This window comes from Anomaloglossus baeobatrachus, chromosome 11 (genome assembly GCF_048569485.1).
Source record: "Anomaloglossus baeobatrachus isolate aAnoBae1 chromosome 11, aAnoBae1.hap1, whole genome shotgun sequence".
Lineage (NCBI taxonomy): Eukaryota > Metazoa > Chordata > Amphibia > Anura > Aromobatidae > Anomaloglossus > Anomaloglossus baeobatrachus.
The window spans coordinates 119,544,466-119,559,404 of NC_134363.1; the positions used below are offsets into that span (position 1 = coordinate 119,544,466).

Below are 14,939 nucleotides of genomic sequence, written 5' to 3' on the forward strand. Positions count from 1 at the left end.
GGTTGCCTCCTCTAGTACTCAAACAAACCTGATCAATTGCCATAACCTTTAGTAAGCTTGAATTGCATTGGTGATGATGGAAAAAGTGTCTACCAAGAGTGGGAAGTGTCCTCAGTGGCTTTTCCTTAGTCAATGTCCCTAATATGTTCGCGGATCCGTATCCTAAGTTGCCTCGTGGTCATTCCTATATAAATTTTCTCGCAGGGGCATTTGGCCCATTAAATAACGCCCTTTGATGTGCAATTTAGAAGATGTTGTATTTCAAAGGTTCGAGAGTGGTCAACATTATGGAAATTCTTACTCTTAATCATACTGGGACAGGTCTAACAGTGTCCAGAAGGGTAAAAGCCCTTAACAGATAGCCAGTTAGCCTGAGATTCTTTCTTGTTTAGGGTTAAAATGGCTATGGATCAAGATGTCCCTTAGGTTTCTGGATCTCCGAGCTGTCATTATTGATGGAATAGTCTGGTAAACTTTGTTTATACAAAAGATCATTTCTTTGTGAATTCTTGGTCCACAAATATTCTTGCCTAATGCACTTGTGACCTTAACTTCTCTCTCTAACTCTAGAATATAGGTCTTTAGAGTGTTTCTCAAAAGATGACTTGGTAGAGCAGATCCTTCTTGCTCTGAGGAACTGACTAGTGGATATGCTGTACTTCTAATAGTAGAAGGTAAGTGTGAAGAATTGGCCTGCAACAATGAATTGGCCGTTTCCTTTCTAAAAATTTCAGTAGAAATGTCACCATTGTCGCAAATGTTTATTTTAATGTTGAGGAAATCAATGCTTTTGCCATATTTATGACAATTTTACATTGATATTGTAGTGTTCAACTGGGCCATTAGACTGTCAAGCTCATGAATTGTACCCTCCAATACAAAGAGCATGTAATCAATATACCTCATCCATTGTTGTGCTTTTTTTCATTTAAGGTATGGGTTCACTGATGAAGATCTCAAGTTCCCAAGCACTAATGAAAAGGTTTGCATACGAAAAGGTGCACACCGCCCCCATCACGGTCCCTTGCGTCTGGAGGTAAATTTGTTTATGAAAACAGAAACGTGTGTTAAAATAAATTCTAGCCATGTCAATAATAGTGTGGCCATTTTGGCATCCAAATTACTATTGCGGAGTAACCAAGCAGTAGCCGAGAGGCCATCGTGATGCCTTATGGAGGTATATAAAGCCTCAACATCTGCTGTAACTAAGATCATGTTATCTGGCAGATTGAGATGGTCCAGGCTTTGTAATGCTGCTGTGGAGTCTTTGATGTAAGAATGTAGGGTTGAAAACCAAAGGTTTTTTGACAATGATCTATTGTGTGACATATTTCACTCCATTCCAAAATGTGCAATAGTTCCACTTTGTACTGAGGTAGTGGATTACATGTTAATTTCTTATAACAGGTGTCACGAACAGCCGGGTGGGGGTCTCGCTGTTCACCAATTTGGACAATAAGTTAATGAGGCTGCTGAGCTACTAATGCCAAATGTCCGCACCGTCGCATTTACAATCATGATATTCTGCACAGACACCCCATGTGACTCAGGGAACATCATAGACTATGTTTTGATGGGAAAATTTAACCCCTCGCTTTAGTTACTCTTGAAAAAACATGCCTCCATTAAAGTCAATGGAGCTGCGAGCTATTAGATTATTATTAGGAGCTGTAATTGGTTGCTATAGGAAGAAAATAAATTGTTAGTATAAGAAGTTTGTGTGAGGTAATAAGATGTCGGTGGAGACACGGATGGAGAGAGAGACAGAAAGAGATAGAGAGACCGACAGTGGAAGAGGCAGACAGAGGCAGACAGACAGACAGACAGAGAAGGGGAACGTGACAGACTGGGAACGATGTACCTAGGATTTCACTGTGTTGAGCACCTTTGCTGGCTGCCGGCAGTGTTTTCTCTGGCTGGTCTCCTCAAGATCAGTGATTGTTTTGTCTTGCAGAACTGGAACAATACAGACCTGGAACGAGACAGACAGAGAGAGACTAATACAGAGACAGACAGAGAGACTGATACAGACAGACAGAGACTATGAGAGAGACCGTTACTATCCCAGGCGACGCCCGGGTACTACAGCTATTGTGTGTATATGTATATGTGTATATATATATATATATATATATATATATATATATATATATATATATATATATATATATATATATATATTATAATATACAGCAATCATTTTGCATAGAGCAGAATAGAGCATTTCTATTTCAAATAGAGCAGAAGATAAGAGATGGTAAATTTTATATAATTCCAGACAGTGGACACACGAACCGCTCACCACAATGGAAGTCAGTCATATTAATTCCACCAGATGAGTATCCTTGGTCCCAGCACGGTTCATGGCAGCCAGCCGTATATAGACAAGAAGCAAGCAGGGGAAGGATTCATCTTAGACTCTAAGGATTTGAATAAAAGGCATTTCTTTATTTCAGCTTGTTAAACCTAATGAAGGCGTACTGCCGAAACGTGTAGTTTTTTTTTTCTTCATCTACCATCTGTCAGTGTTATCAGCCGGTGTCATTATACTTTTTTTATATATATATATATATATATATATATATATATATATATATATATATATATATATATATTCTTTATCGCTCCTAATTGGGAGACCCAGACAATTGGGTGTATAGCTACTGCCTCCGGAGGCCACACAAAGTATTACACTTAAAAGTGTAAGGCCCCTCCCCTTCTGGCTATACACCCTCCCGTGGGATCACGGGCTCCTCAGTTTTCATGCTTTGTGCGAAGGAGGCACACATACACGCATAGCTTCACTGTTTAGTCAGCAGCAGCTGCTGACTATGTCGGATGGACGAAAAGAGGGCCCATACTAGGGCCCCCAGCATGCTCCCTTCTCACCCCACTTTTTGTCGGCGGTGTTTGTTAAGGTTGAGGTACCCATTGCGGGTACGGAGGCTGGAGCCCACATGCTGCATCCTTCCCCATCCCCCTTAGGGCTCTGGGTGAAGTGGGATTTTATCGGTCTCCAGGCACTGAGACCGTGCTCCATCCACAGCCCCTGAGAACCTGCTGGAATGGAGCTGAGTATCGTCAGGGACAGGCCCTGCTACGTCAAGGTACTCTGTGTCCCCGTACATATCGCGCGCACACCGCAGCGTTGCTGGGTGTGTTAGTGCGCCGGGGACAACAGCGCTGCTGCGCTGGTGCCATTCCTATCTGCAGCTTTGCTGAGAGGGGACACGTATTTGGAACTGCCGCGCGGCCGCTGCTGTCAGTTTTTTCGCTGCGGCGCGGCTGGGACTTGTGGTGCGCCGGGGACTTCCGCGCTGGCCGTGCATATATCACGGCCGCGCTTATTACTCGAGTCCCCGGCTTCTGCGGCCTAGTTTCGTTTCGTTCCCGCCCCCAGGCCTGCCAGTCAGGGGAAGGGCGGGACGCTATTCAGAACGTCAGCGCAGAGGGCTGGAGTCTGCTTTGCATACTCCAGCCCTCACACTGGGTACAGTGGGACGCCAGTTTCCCGCACTTTGTTTGAGGCACGCCCACGGTCCGCCCCTCTTCACAGGACGCCGGCAGCCATTCCTGATCTGCAGTCTGAGCTGGAGAGAGGAGACTGGGAGACCCAGACACGGGATTCTGGTGCCCACACACCCGCTTTTCAGCGGGCGGTAAGCTGCCCTCAAGGGCTGACCCCCACTGGTGCTGAAGTGTATATTGTATTTTATGCTTGCAGCTTTACATTGCACTGTACGGTCGCAGGGGCTTCTCTGCTATATACCCTCCTAGATTTCTCAGAGGACACAACAGCATGTCGACCGCAAAAAGCAAAGGTGCCAAGGCACAGGCTTTCTATGCTGCTTGTACCGCATGTGGGGCTGTTCTACCGGCAGGTTCCACTGACCCCCACTGTGTGCAGTGCTCGGCCCCTGTGGCACTTGCTCGGCCGGGGCCTCTGCTGGAGGTGACCCAGGCAGAACCTCCTGTGAATACTGTCCAGGTGACAGGGACGGAGTTTGCAGTCTTTGCTGACAGATTGTCTGTGACTATGACTAAAATTCTTGAAACATTGCAGTCTAGACCAGTAGCTCAGGCCATGGACTCTGTTAACTCATTGCTCCCTGGTCCCCCTCAGTTGGAACAGTTCCGGGATCCGGGGGTGTCTCTTGCATCCCAGGGTGATGGCTCTGACACGGACGACAGTCCCAGACAGCCTAAACGAGCTCGCTATGAGCGGCCCTCGACTTCATCACACTGGTCAGGGTCCCAGCAGGAGGACTCTCTGTATGATGAGGCGGAGATAGCTGGTCAGGATTCTGATCCTGAGACCGCTCTCAATTTGGATACTCCTGATGGTGACGCCATAGTGAATGATCTTATAGCGTCCATCAATAAAATGCTGGACATTTCTCCACCTGCTCTTCCTGTGGAGGAGACAGCTTCACAGCAGGAGAAATTCCATTTCAGGTATCCCAAGCGTAAATTAAGTGTATTTCTGGACCACTCGGACTTTAGAGAGGCAATCCAGAAACACCACGCTTATCCGGATAAGCGTTTTTCCAAACGGCTTAAGGATACACGTTATCCTTTTCCCCCGGACGTGGTCAAAGGTTGGACCCAGTGTCCCAAGGTGGATCCTCCAATCTCCAGGCTTGCAGCTAGATCCTTAGTTGCAGTGGAAGATGGGGCGGCACTTAAAGATGCCACTGACAGGCAGATGGAGCTCTGGTTGAAATCCATCTATGAAGCTATCGGCGCGTCGTTTGCTCCAGCATTCGCAGCCGTATGGGCACTCCAAGCTATTTCAGCTGGCCTTACACAGATTGACACGGTCACACGTACATCTGCTCCGCAGGTGGCACCCTTAACCTCTCAAATGTCTGCATTTGCGTCTTACGCGATTAATGCTGTCCTAGACTCTACGAGCCGTACGGCAGTGGCATCCGCCAACTCCGTAGTTTTACGCAGAGCCTTGTGGTTAAGAGAATGGAAGGCAGATTCTGCTTCCAAAAAGTGTTTAACCAGTTTGCCATTTTCTCGTGACCGACTGTTTGGGGAGCGCTTAGATGAAATCATTAAACACTCCAAGGGTAAAGATTCATCTTTACCTCAGCCCAGACAAAATAAACCCCAACAGAGGAGGGGACAGTCGGGGTTTCGGTCCTTTCGAGGCTCAGGCAGGTCCCAATTCTCCTCGTCCAAAAGGACTCAAAAGGATCAGAGGAGCTCAGATTCTTGGCGGACTCAGTCACGCCCAAAAAAGACAGCCGGAAGACCCGCTACCAAGGCGGCTTCCTCATGACTTTCGGCCTCCTCTCTCCGCATCCTCGGTCGGTGGCAGGCTCTCCCGCTTTGGCGACATTTGGCTGCCACAGGTCACAGACCGTTGGGTGAGAGACATTCTGTCTCACGGGTACAGGATAGAGTTCAGCTCTCGTCCTCCAACTCGCTTCTTCAGAACTTCTCCACCTCCCGACCGAGCCGATGCTCTGCGGCTAGCGGTGTCCACTCTAAAAGCGGAAGGAGTGGTGACCCCCGTTCCTCTTCAGGAACAAGGTCACGGTTTTTACTCCAACTTGTTTGTGGTGCCAAAAAAGGACGGGTCATTCCGTCCCGTTCTGGATCTAAAACTGCTCAACAAGCACGTAAAAACCAGGCGGTTCCGAATGGAATCCCTTCGCTCCGTCATCGCCTCAATGTCTCAAGGAGATTTCCTAGCATCTATAGACATCAAGGATGCCTATCTCCACGTGCCGATTGCTTCAGAGCACCAGCGTTTTCTACGCTTTGTTATAGGAGACGAACACCTTCAGTTCGTAGCTCTGCCTTTCGGGCTGGCGACAGCCCCACGGGTCTTCACCAAGGTCATGGCAGCAGTAGTAGCAGTCCTGCACTCTCAAGGTCACTCCGTGATCCCGTATTTGGACGATCTACTTGTCAAGGCACCCTCTCAAGAGGCATGCCAGCACAGCCTGAACGTTGCGCTGGAGACTCTCCAGAGTTTCGGGTGGATCATCAACTTTTCAAAGTCAAATCTGACTCCGACCCAATCGCTAACATACCTTGGCATGGAGTTCCATACTCTCTCAGCGATAGTGAAGCTTCCGCTGGACAAACAGCGTTCACTACAGACAGGGGTGCAATCTCTCCTTCAAGGCCAGTCTCACCCCTTGAGACGCCTCATGCACTTCCTAGGGAAGATGGTAGCAGCAATGGAAGCAGTCCCTTTCGCGCAGTTTCATTTCCGTCCACTACAATGGGACATTCTCCGCCAATGGGACGGGAAGTCGACGTCCCTCGACAGAGACGTCTCCCTTTCTCAGGCGGCCAAGGAATCTCTTCGGTGGTGGCTTCTTCCCACCGTCTTGTCGAAAGGAAAGTCCTTTCTACCCCCATCCTGGGAGGTAGTCACGACAGACGCGAGTCTATCAGGGTGGGGAGCAGTGTTTCTCCACCACAGGGCTCAAGGGACGTGGACTCAGGAAGAGTCCACTCTTCAGATCAATGTTCTAGAAATCAGAGCAGTGTATCTTGCCCTACAAGCCTTCCAGCAGTGGCTGGAAGGCAAGCAGATCCGAATTCAGTCGGACAACTCCACAGCGGTAGCGTACATCAACCACCAAGGCGGAACACGCAGTCGGCAAGCCTTCCAGGAAGTCCGACGGATTCTGACGTGGGTGGAAGACACGGCTTCCACCATATCCGCAGTTCACATCCCAGGCGTGGAAAACTGGGAAGCAGACTTCCTCAGTCGCCAGGGTATGGACGCAGGGGAATGGTCCCTTCACCCGGACGTGTTTCAGGAGATCTGTCGCCGCTGGGGGATGCCGGACGTCGACCTGATGGCGTCACGGCACAACAACAAGGTCCCGACTTTCATGGCACGGTCTCACGATCACCGAGCTCTGGCGGCAGACGCCTTAGTTCAAGATTGGTCGCAATTCCGGCTACCTTATGTGTTCCCGCCTCTGGCATTGTTACCCAGAGTGCTGCGCAAGATCAGGGCCGACTGCCGTCGCGCCATCCTCGTCGCTCCAGACTGGCCGAGGAGATCGTGGTACCCAGATCTCTGGCACCTCACGGTAGGCCAACCATGGGCACTACCAGAACGACCAGACTTGCTATCTCAAGGGCCGTTTTTCCACCTGAATTCTGCGGCCCTGAACCTGACTGTGTGGCCATTGAGTCCTGGATCCTAGCGTCTTCAGGATTATCTCGGGAGGTTATTACCACCATGAGACAGGCTAGAAAACCATCCTCCGCCAAGATCTACCTCAGGACGTGGAAGATATTCTTATCTTTGTGCGCTGCTCAGGGAGTTTCTCCCTGGCCTTTTGCATTGCCTACTTTTCTTTCCTTCCTGCAATCCGGGTTGGAAAAAGGTTTGTCGCTCAGTTCCCTTAAAGGACAAGTCTCAGCGCTATCTGTATTTTTTCAGAAACGCCTAGCACGACTTACTCAGGTACGCACGTTCCTGCAAGGAGTTTGTCATATCGTCCCTCCTTACAAGCGGCCGTTAGAGCCCTGGGATCTGAACAAGGTTCTAATTGCCCTCCAGAAGCCGCCTTTCGAGCCTATGAAGGATGTTTCCCTTTCTCGTCTTTCACAGAAAGTGGCCTTTCTAGTTGCGGTCACGTCTCTTCGGAGAGTGTCCGAGCTAGCGGCGCTCTCATGCAAATCTCCCTTCCTAGTGTTTCACCAGGACAAGGTGGTTCTACGTCCGATTCCTGAGTTTCTCCCTAAGGTGGTATCCCCCTTTCATCTCAATCAGGATGTCACATTACCTTCCTTGTGTCCTCATCCAGTTCATCAATTTGAGAAAGGTTTGCATTTGTTGGATCTGGTCAGAGCACTCAGAATCTACATTTCCCGCACGGCGCCCTTACGCCGTTCGGATGCACTCTTTGTCCTTGTCGCTGGTCAGCGTAAAGGGTCGCAAGCTTCCAAATCCACCCTGGCTCGGTGGATCAAGGAACCAATTCTTGAAGCCTACCGTTCTGCGGGGCTTCCGGTTCCTTCAGGGCTGAAGGCCCATTCTACCAGAGCCGTGGGTGCGTCCTGGGCTTTACGGCACCAGGCTACGGCTCAGCAGGTGTGCCAGGCAGCTACCTGGTCGAGTCTGCACACCTTTACCAAGCATTATCAGGTGCATACCTACGCTTCGGCGGACGCCAGCCTAGGTAGACAAGTCCTTCAGGCGGCGGTTGCCCACCTGTAGGACAGGGCTGTTTGACAGCCCTATCACGAGGTATTCTTTTACCCACCCAGGGACTGCTTTTGGACGTCCCAATTGTCTGGGTCTCCCAATTAGGAGCGATAAAGAAGAAGGGAATTTTGTTTACTTACCGTAAATTCCTTTTCTTCTAGCTCCAATTGGGAGACCCAGCACCCGCCCTGTTTTCTTAGGGATTTTTGTTTTTTTCGGGTACACATGTTGTTCATGTTGAATAGTTTCAGTTCTCCGATGTTTCTTCGGATTGAATTTGTCTTTAAAACTGTTATTGGCTTTCCTCCTTCTTGCTTTTGCACTAAAACTGAGGAGCCCGTGATCCCACGGGAGGGTGTATAGCCAGAAGGGGAGGGGCCTTACACTTTTAAGTGTAATACTTTGTGTGGCCTCCGGAGGCAGTAGCTATACACCCAATTGTCTGGGTCTCCCAATTGGAGCTAGAAGAAAAGGAATTTACGGTAAGTAAACAAAATTCCCTTCTTTTAACAAGTTGAAATAAAGCAATGCCTTTTATGATCTGTTTTTATTGAATTTTCACAACAAAACAAACAGCCTTGTAAAAAATAGTAAGAAAGTAGTAAAATAGAAGAGAGAAGATTAAATGGACAATTTGCATGTATGGTCCCACTCCGGATCGACCCATCCTATATCCTCCATTACATATAGTGACTAAAATGCTAATCAAGATCTTATCATTTACTCTACAATAACATTGCTCTCTATATGACCAATTCCAAAATATTTCGAATTCACTATCTTACTCTAATTTGAAACTATGCTATTTTCCTATTGTTCGGTCTGGGGAGGATCATAAGCTTTGCCCCCTTGTTAACAGAATGTCTTCTGCCTGGCGAGGACAAGAGTGAAGATCGAAAAAAAGTGTACGTGATAGTAGGGGGTAAGCTTTGCGTCCACGGTGTAGGGTAATGAAGTTCCAGAGGGGATTTGATTACTGAGGATGTGTATGAGGCAGAACAGGGAGAAGTGAGATGTTCTAGTGTAAGAGGAAAAAGTACCAAGAGAGAGAAGGAAGGGAAAAGAAAGAGAACAAAGAAGAAAACAATATATATAGGAGAAAGGGAGAGGGAAGAAAAACACGCACAAAAAAAAAAAAAAAAAGGGGGGAGGTGGAGTGCGTGGTTTGGAGGGGGCTATATGAAGACGGGGAGATTAGGGGAGAGGGGTAGAGAGGGGGAGAGAGAGGTGATGGGGTTAAGGGTAGATGTGACTTGCCCTTAGATTCTCCTTTACTGAGGCAGTAACCTCGAGAAGTCCTGAGTTTCCTTAAACATGATCCAAGGTTGCTAAATCCGGGTGTAGGTGTCAGTAGTGTCATTGGCTATTTTAGAAAGTTCTTCCATTAGGGCTATGTGTGAGAATTCTTTAAACCAGTCCCCAACAGGTGGCGTCTCCGTCCTCCGCCAGTATCTGGGAATTACTGATCTAGCTGCAATCAGGCAAAACCTGAGGAGATCTCTTTTTTGTGCCCCGATGGAGCCTGGCAGCATAGAGAGAATCGCCACCTGAGGGATAGGTCTGACCTGGGTTCCTGTAATTCTCGTGTAGGCCCCGAATACCGCGTCCCAGAAGGGTTTGAGTTTATCGCATTTCCACCATATGTGGGACATTGTCCCCTTTCCAATTCCACAGCGCCAGCATTTATCCGGAACTGAAGGAAATAGCTTGTGAATTTTGGTAGGGCAGAGGTACCACCGTGCCAGAATCTTGTAATTCTTTTCCTGAGCAAATCCTGCCACCGACATTTTATGTGTAAAGAGGAAAGCTTTTTGTCTGTCCCCTTTGAAAACGTAGTTCCCAATTCCCTTTCCCATGCCTGGACATAGTCCGGGTCCGGGTGATCAGGCTGTCCGTTAAGGTGTTTATATATCACTGAGATCAGATGGGGGGGTGGTGAATCCCTTAGGAACAAACCTTCAAACGCTGTTGGCGACGTCAGGTGAGGGTGTTGGCCCTCGGCCCTCCATTTCCCCAAAAAGGACCGCAGCTGTACATACTGCAACCAAGAGAGTTTCATGGGAGAATTCCTTGCCTCTAACTGTTCTCACGTGGGGATATGTGTCCTGTAGTAAGTGAGCCACTCGAAGATCAGAGTTTTGTTCCAACGAAGGAACCTCTCCACCCCCAACGCAGGAGGAAACTCCGGGTTGTTGAAGATAGGGGTCAATGGGCTGAGGGGTTTAGTCAGCCTGCTGTTTGTTCTCAAACTATCCCACAACGACAACGTTGCCTTCACCAAAACCCCCTTGGGTTCAATATGTATCTTATCCCGTTGTCCCACCCATGGGAGGTTCTTCAGAGGTGTCTGTGTGCAATTTTGCTCCAGTTCCACTCACTGTATTGCGTCTGTCTGGAAGTGCCAGTCAAACAATCTGAGCAACACAGACGCCTGGTGATAAGGTCGTAGATTTGGCAAAACCGCCCCCCCCCTCTTGCTTGTGTCTAGTACGGGTGAGGAACTTTATTGTGGGTTTTGCTTGCTTCCATATAAATTTTGTAAGAGCGGATTTCATGGTTTTAAAAAAGCTTATTGGAGGGTTGATGGGTACAGCCTGGAATACATGTAAGAATCTTGGGAGGATGTCCATTTTAAAGGTGTTAATTCTTCCAAACCAAGATAGAGGTTTTTTATTATATGTGTTGAGGTTCCTAAGGGTCTTGTCTAATAGGGTTTGGTAATTTAGTGTGTACAGTTTACTGAGGTCGGAAGGTATCTGAATTCCCAGGTACTTTAATGAGTGTGCCTACCACTTGAATGGGAAGTTGTTTTGGGATCTTTGGACTTCCGACGCTGGCAATGAAATGTTTAGGGCTTCCGTTTTTTTGTAGTTGACCTTGAAGTTACTGAGGTCCCCATAACGTTCAAATTCCATCATAATTGAGGGGAAGGTGATATGGGGTTCTGAGATATATAGCAACAAGTCATCTGCATAAAGGGCCGTTTTGTATTGTTTCCCAGCCACACTTAGACCCCGCACACTGGGGTTCTTCCTGATAGCCATTGCTAAATGTTCCATAACAGTGGCATAGATCAATGGGGATAGCGGGCATCCCTGTCTAGTACCATTGTGGATCTGGAATGGGGTTGAGAGGGAGCCATTAGCTTTCATCCGTGCTGTAGGGCCGTTGTAGAGGGCCATTATTTTAGTTAAGAAACCTCCCCTCAGTCCAATCTGTTTAACGCCTTAACGACCGCGGGCAGTAAAATTACGTCCTAAATGTCATAATGTTACTGCCCGCGGTCCTCCGGCGGCAGCATGCCGCGATCGGCGCACATCTCAGCTGATTTTCACAGCTGAGATGTGTGCCTGCTAGGCACGAGCCGAATCGTTATCTGCTCGTGCCGATTAACCCCTTAAATGGCGCTGTCAATATGTGACAGCGCCATTATAAGCGCGATCGCGGTAAACTTTTACTTACCGCCCGATACCGGAAGTCACGTGACGTGATCACGTGACTTCCGATAGTTGTCATGGTAGCACAGGGTAATGTGATCACTCCTGTACTACACATGACTTGCTTTCACTTTCGCTGTGCCAGCGGCACAGCAAAAGAGAAAGAGAGTGTATCTGCTGTTTACAGCTGTGTAGCTGTGATCAGCAGATACTGCAGAGCGATCGGATTGCTGATCGCAATAGTCCCCTAAAGGGACTAGTAAAGTAAAAAAAAAAGTAAATTTTTTTTAAAAAATTAAAAAAAAACAAAAAAACCTAAAAGTTCAAATCACCCCCCATTCACCCCATTGAAAATTAAAGGGTTAAAAAAATAAATATACACACTTTCGGTATCGCCGCATTCAGAAACGCCCGATCTATCAAAATATAAAATCAATTAATCTGATCAGTATACGGCGTAGCGTCAAAAAAATTCCAAACGTCAAAACAACGTTTTTTTGTGGCCACAACTTTTGCGCAAAATGCAATAAGAGGCGATCAAAACGTAGCATCTGTGCAAAAATGGTACCGTTAAAAACGTCAGCTCGAGACACAAAAAATAAGCCATCACTGAGCCATAGATCCCGAAAAATGAGAATGCTACGGGTCACGGAATATGGCGTAAAACGTGCGCCACTTTTTTCGGAGAAACTTCCGATTTTTTTTTAACCCCTTATATAAAAGTAAACCTATACATGTTTGGTGTCTACGAACTCGCACTGACCTGAGGCATCACACCCACACATCAGTTTTACCATATAGTGAACACAGTGAATAAAATATCTCAAAAACCTTAGTGCTATCGCACTTTTTTTGCAATTTTTCTGCATTTGTAACTTTCTTTATCGTTCCTTTGGGAGACCCAGACCATGGGTCTTTAGCTTCTGCCTCCGGAGGACACAAAGTACTACACTTAAAAGTGTAGCTCCTCCCTCTGAGCTTATACACCCCCTGGTGAGCAGACCCAGCCAGTTTATCGCTTTGTGTTCAGGAGGCATACATCCACACATGCATTCTCATATGATTTTTTCCTTTTGGAACGAGATTGAAGAAGTGCGGGTCCACGTCTGGACCCCCGGCATGTCCCTTCTCACCCCACTGTGTCGGCGGTGTTGTAAGGTTGATTTCCTAGGCTGGAGCCTTACATGCCGTGCTCCTTCACCATCCCTCCTGGGCTATGGCTTGAAGTAGGAGCCAGCACGGTCTCCATGCTTGGCAGGAGACCGGTCTCCATCCGCAGCCCTTCAGGACCTTGCTGGACTGGAGCACTCATCCCCAGGGACCTGGCCCTGCGTCTCAGCAGCTAAGTACCTGAGACGTTTATATTTCAGGGTCCCTGTACTTTATTGTTGGGGGCGAGTGTGCTTATTGTGTTTACTAACATTTCCGGCGGCTTCTCTGGCTGTCGCCTGAGAACCGCGCCGATGGTGCCTGTGCGTCGGCCGCGCCGCTCAAATTTAGGCCCCGGCTTCGCCGGAGGCCTAGTTTCTGTTTCACTGCCCTCGGATGTCACTCATGCAGAGGGACAGGCTCGGCTCCTCCGGCGGCCGTTCTGTACAGGGGAGGGACACTCCCTACTGCAGTGTGTGTCCCCTCCCCTGTAGGTCCCTATGGCCCTCCAGATCCCGCTGCTCAAGGGGTCCGGGCTTCGGGATCTGGAGGGCACACAACACCGCTCTGCACAGCACAGCGGTCTGGTAAGCCACAACCGGCTCTGGTTGTGGACCTCTGTATATACTCTCTGGGGTTCATTCTCTGGCAGAGCCCCCACTCCAGCAGCATGTCTCACACGAGGAGCAAGGCTCCAAAGCTTTACTCTGTATGCGCTGCATGTAAGCTCCTGCTGCCTGAACCGAGCACCTATCCACATTGTGATGCCTGCTCTACCTTGGCGGTGCCACAGCCTGGAGTCTCTCTCCCAGTGGTCTCTCAGGCTGCTCCTGCTCCTGTGGCTGAGCCCCCGGCTTGGGTAGAATCCTTTTGTAATACTATTGTATGTTCTGAGGATCTCGATAGCGTTAGGGCAATGACAACCAGAGACGAGTTCTTGGTACAAAGATGTTTATAATATGTAACCACGATAGGTACACAAAACGGAACAAACACAGTAGAACAATAACACACGAAATACCTTCCCGGATCGGAGCGAAGGGAATTCCCGGGGCCACGCACCGGACTCCCCCAGGGAGACCACCAAGAGCGAACCCCTATACAGGGACTGTCTGGCAATCACCCCGGAAGGCCTAAATGCGCAGCAGCCGGGACACAAGGGGCAAAAGGTAAAGTCCAGAAGTGTCCGTACGGGATGATAGTCCAGAGTGGTTACGAACCAGAAGGAACCGGGCAAAAGTGCTGACCAAAGACGGCAGACGGAGTCCGGGCACAGCTGGATGAAACCGGGTAAGGTCCAGAGTCGGCGTCGGTGGTCTTTCAGGAGGATCCAAAAGTCAATCAGGAAATAGGAGCAGCAAAGCAGGAGCACACAGCAAGCAGTATACTCAGGCACTGGACTAGGCTTAGAGGCGGCCTTTTAAGCAGCTAGACAGGAAGTAGGGCAACAGAACAGTAAACTCCATGTTAACCGAGGGCAAGCTCTTTCAAAAGAGAACTGGAAATCCCGGAAACCTGACACCTTTTCTAGGTCTATCACCCAGTCTTTTGCCGACTCCATGGGACTTCTGTCCAGGACTTTGCTGAATATGCATCAGCCCCCCTCACAGGGTGCCTCTGCTGCTAGGGCTCTCTCAGGACCGGAGCTCACAGAGGATTCATCATCAGGTCCCAGACCCCGTCCTCCTAAGAAGAGACGTAGGGTTCCCTCTCCCTCCTCCTCCCGCGGCTCTGATTCATGAGCGGACTCGCAGGATGAGGAGGATGCCTTTACAGGAGGCTCGGAGGCTAACTCCATGTACCCCATTGATCTGTCCGAAAGTGACTCAGATCTTAGTGACTTGATTGCTTCCATTAATTCTGTACTGGATCTCAATCCGCCAGTATCAGAGGAGCAACCCTCTCTGGCAGAAAAGCACCAGTTTACCTCGCCTAAGAGGGCAAAAAGTGTGTTCTTTAACTACTCCAGTTTTCAGGCCGCTGTGTCCAAGCCCAGGGCCTGTCCTGACAAACGCTTCCCAAAGCGTGGTTCTGATGACCGTTTTCCCTTTCCACCTGAGGTGGTCAAGGAGTGGGCTCAGTCCCCAAAGGTAGACCCCCCCGGTGTCTAGGCTCTCAGCCCGGACCGTTGTGTCGGTGGCTGATGGCACCTCACTTAA

The 14,939-nt window shown here is 48.8% G+C and overlaps 1 long non-coding RNA gene across 1 annotated transcript in view; it reads left to right on the forward strand.

The window, feature by feature from the left end:
• Window positions 1-600: 600 nt before the first annotated feature.
• The window catches only part of LOC142256420 (uncharacterized), a 49,032-nt gene continuing 34,693 nt past the window's right edge, over window positions 601-14,939 (forward strand). Inside the window, exons 1-2 of the long non-coding RNA XR_012727523.1 lie at window positions 601-674; window positions 934-1,036. This is a non-coding gene — a long non-coding RNA (uncharacterized LOC142256420). The remainder of the gene's footprint in view (window positions 675-933; window positions 1,037-14,939) is intronic.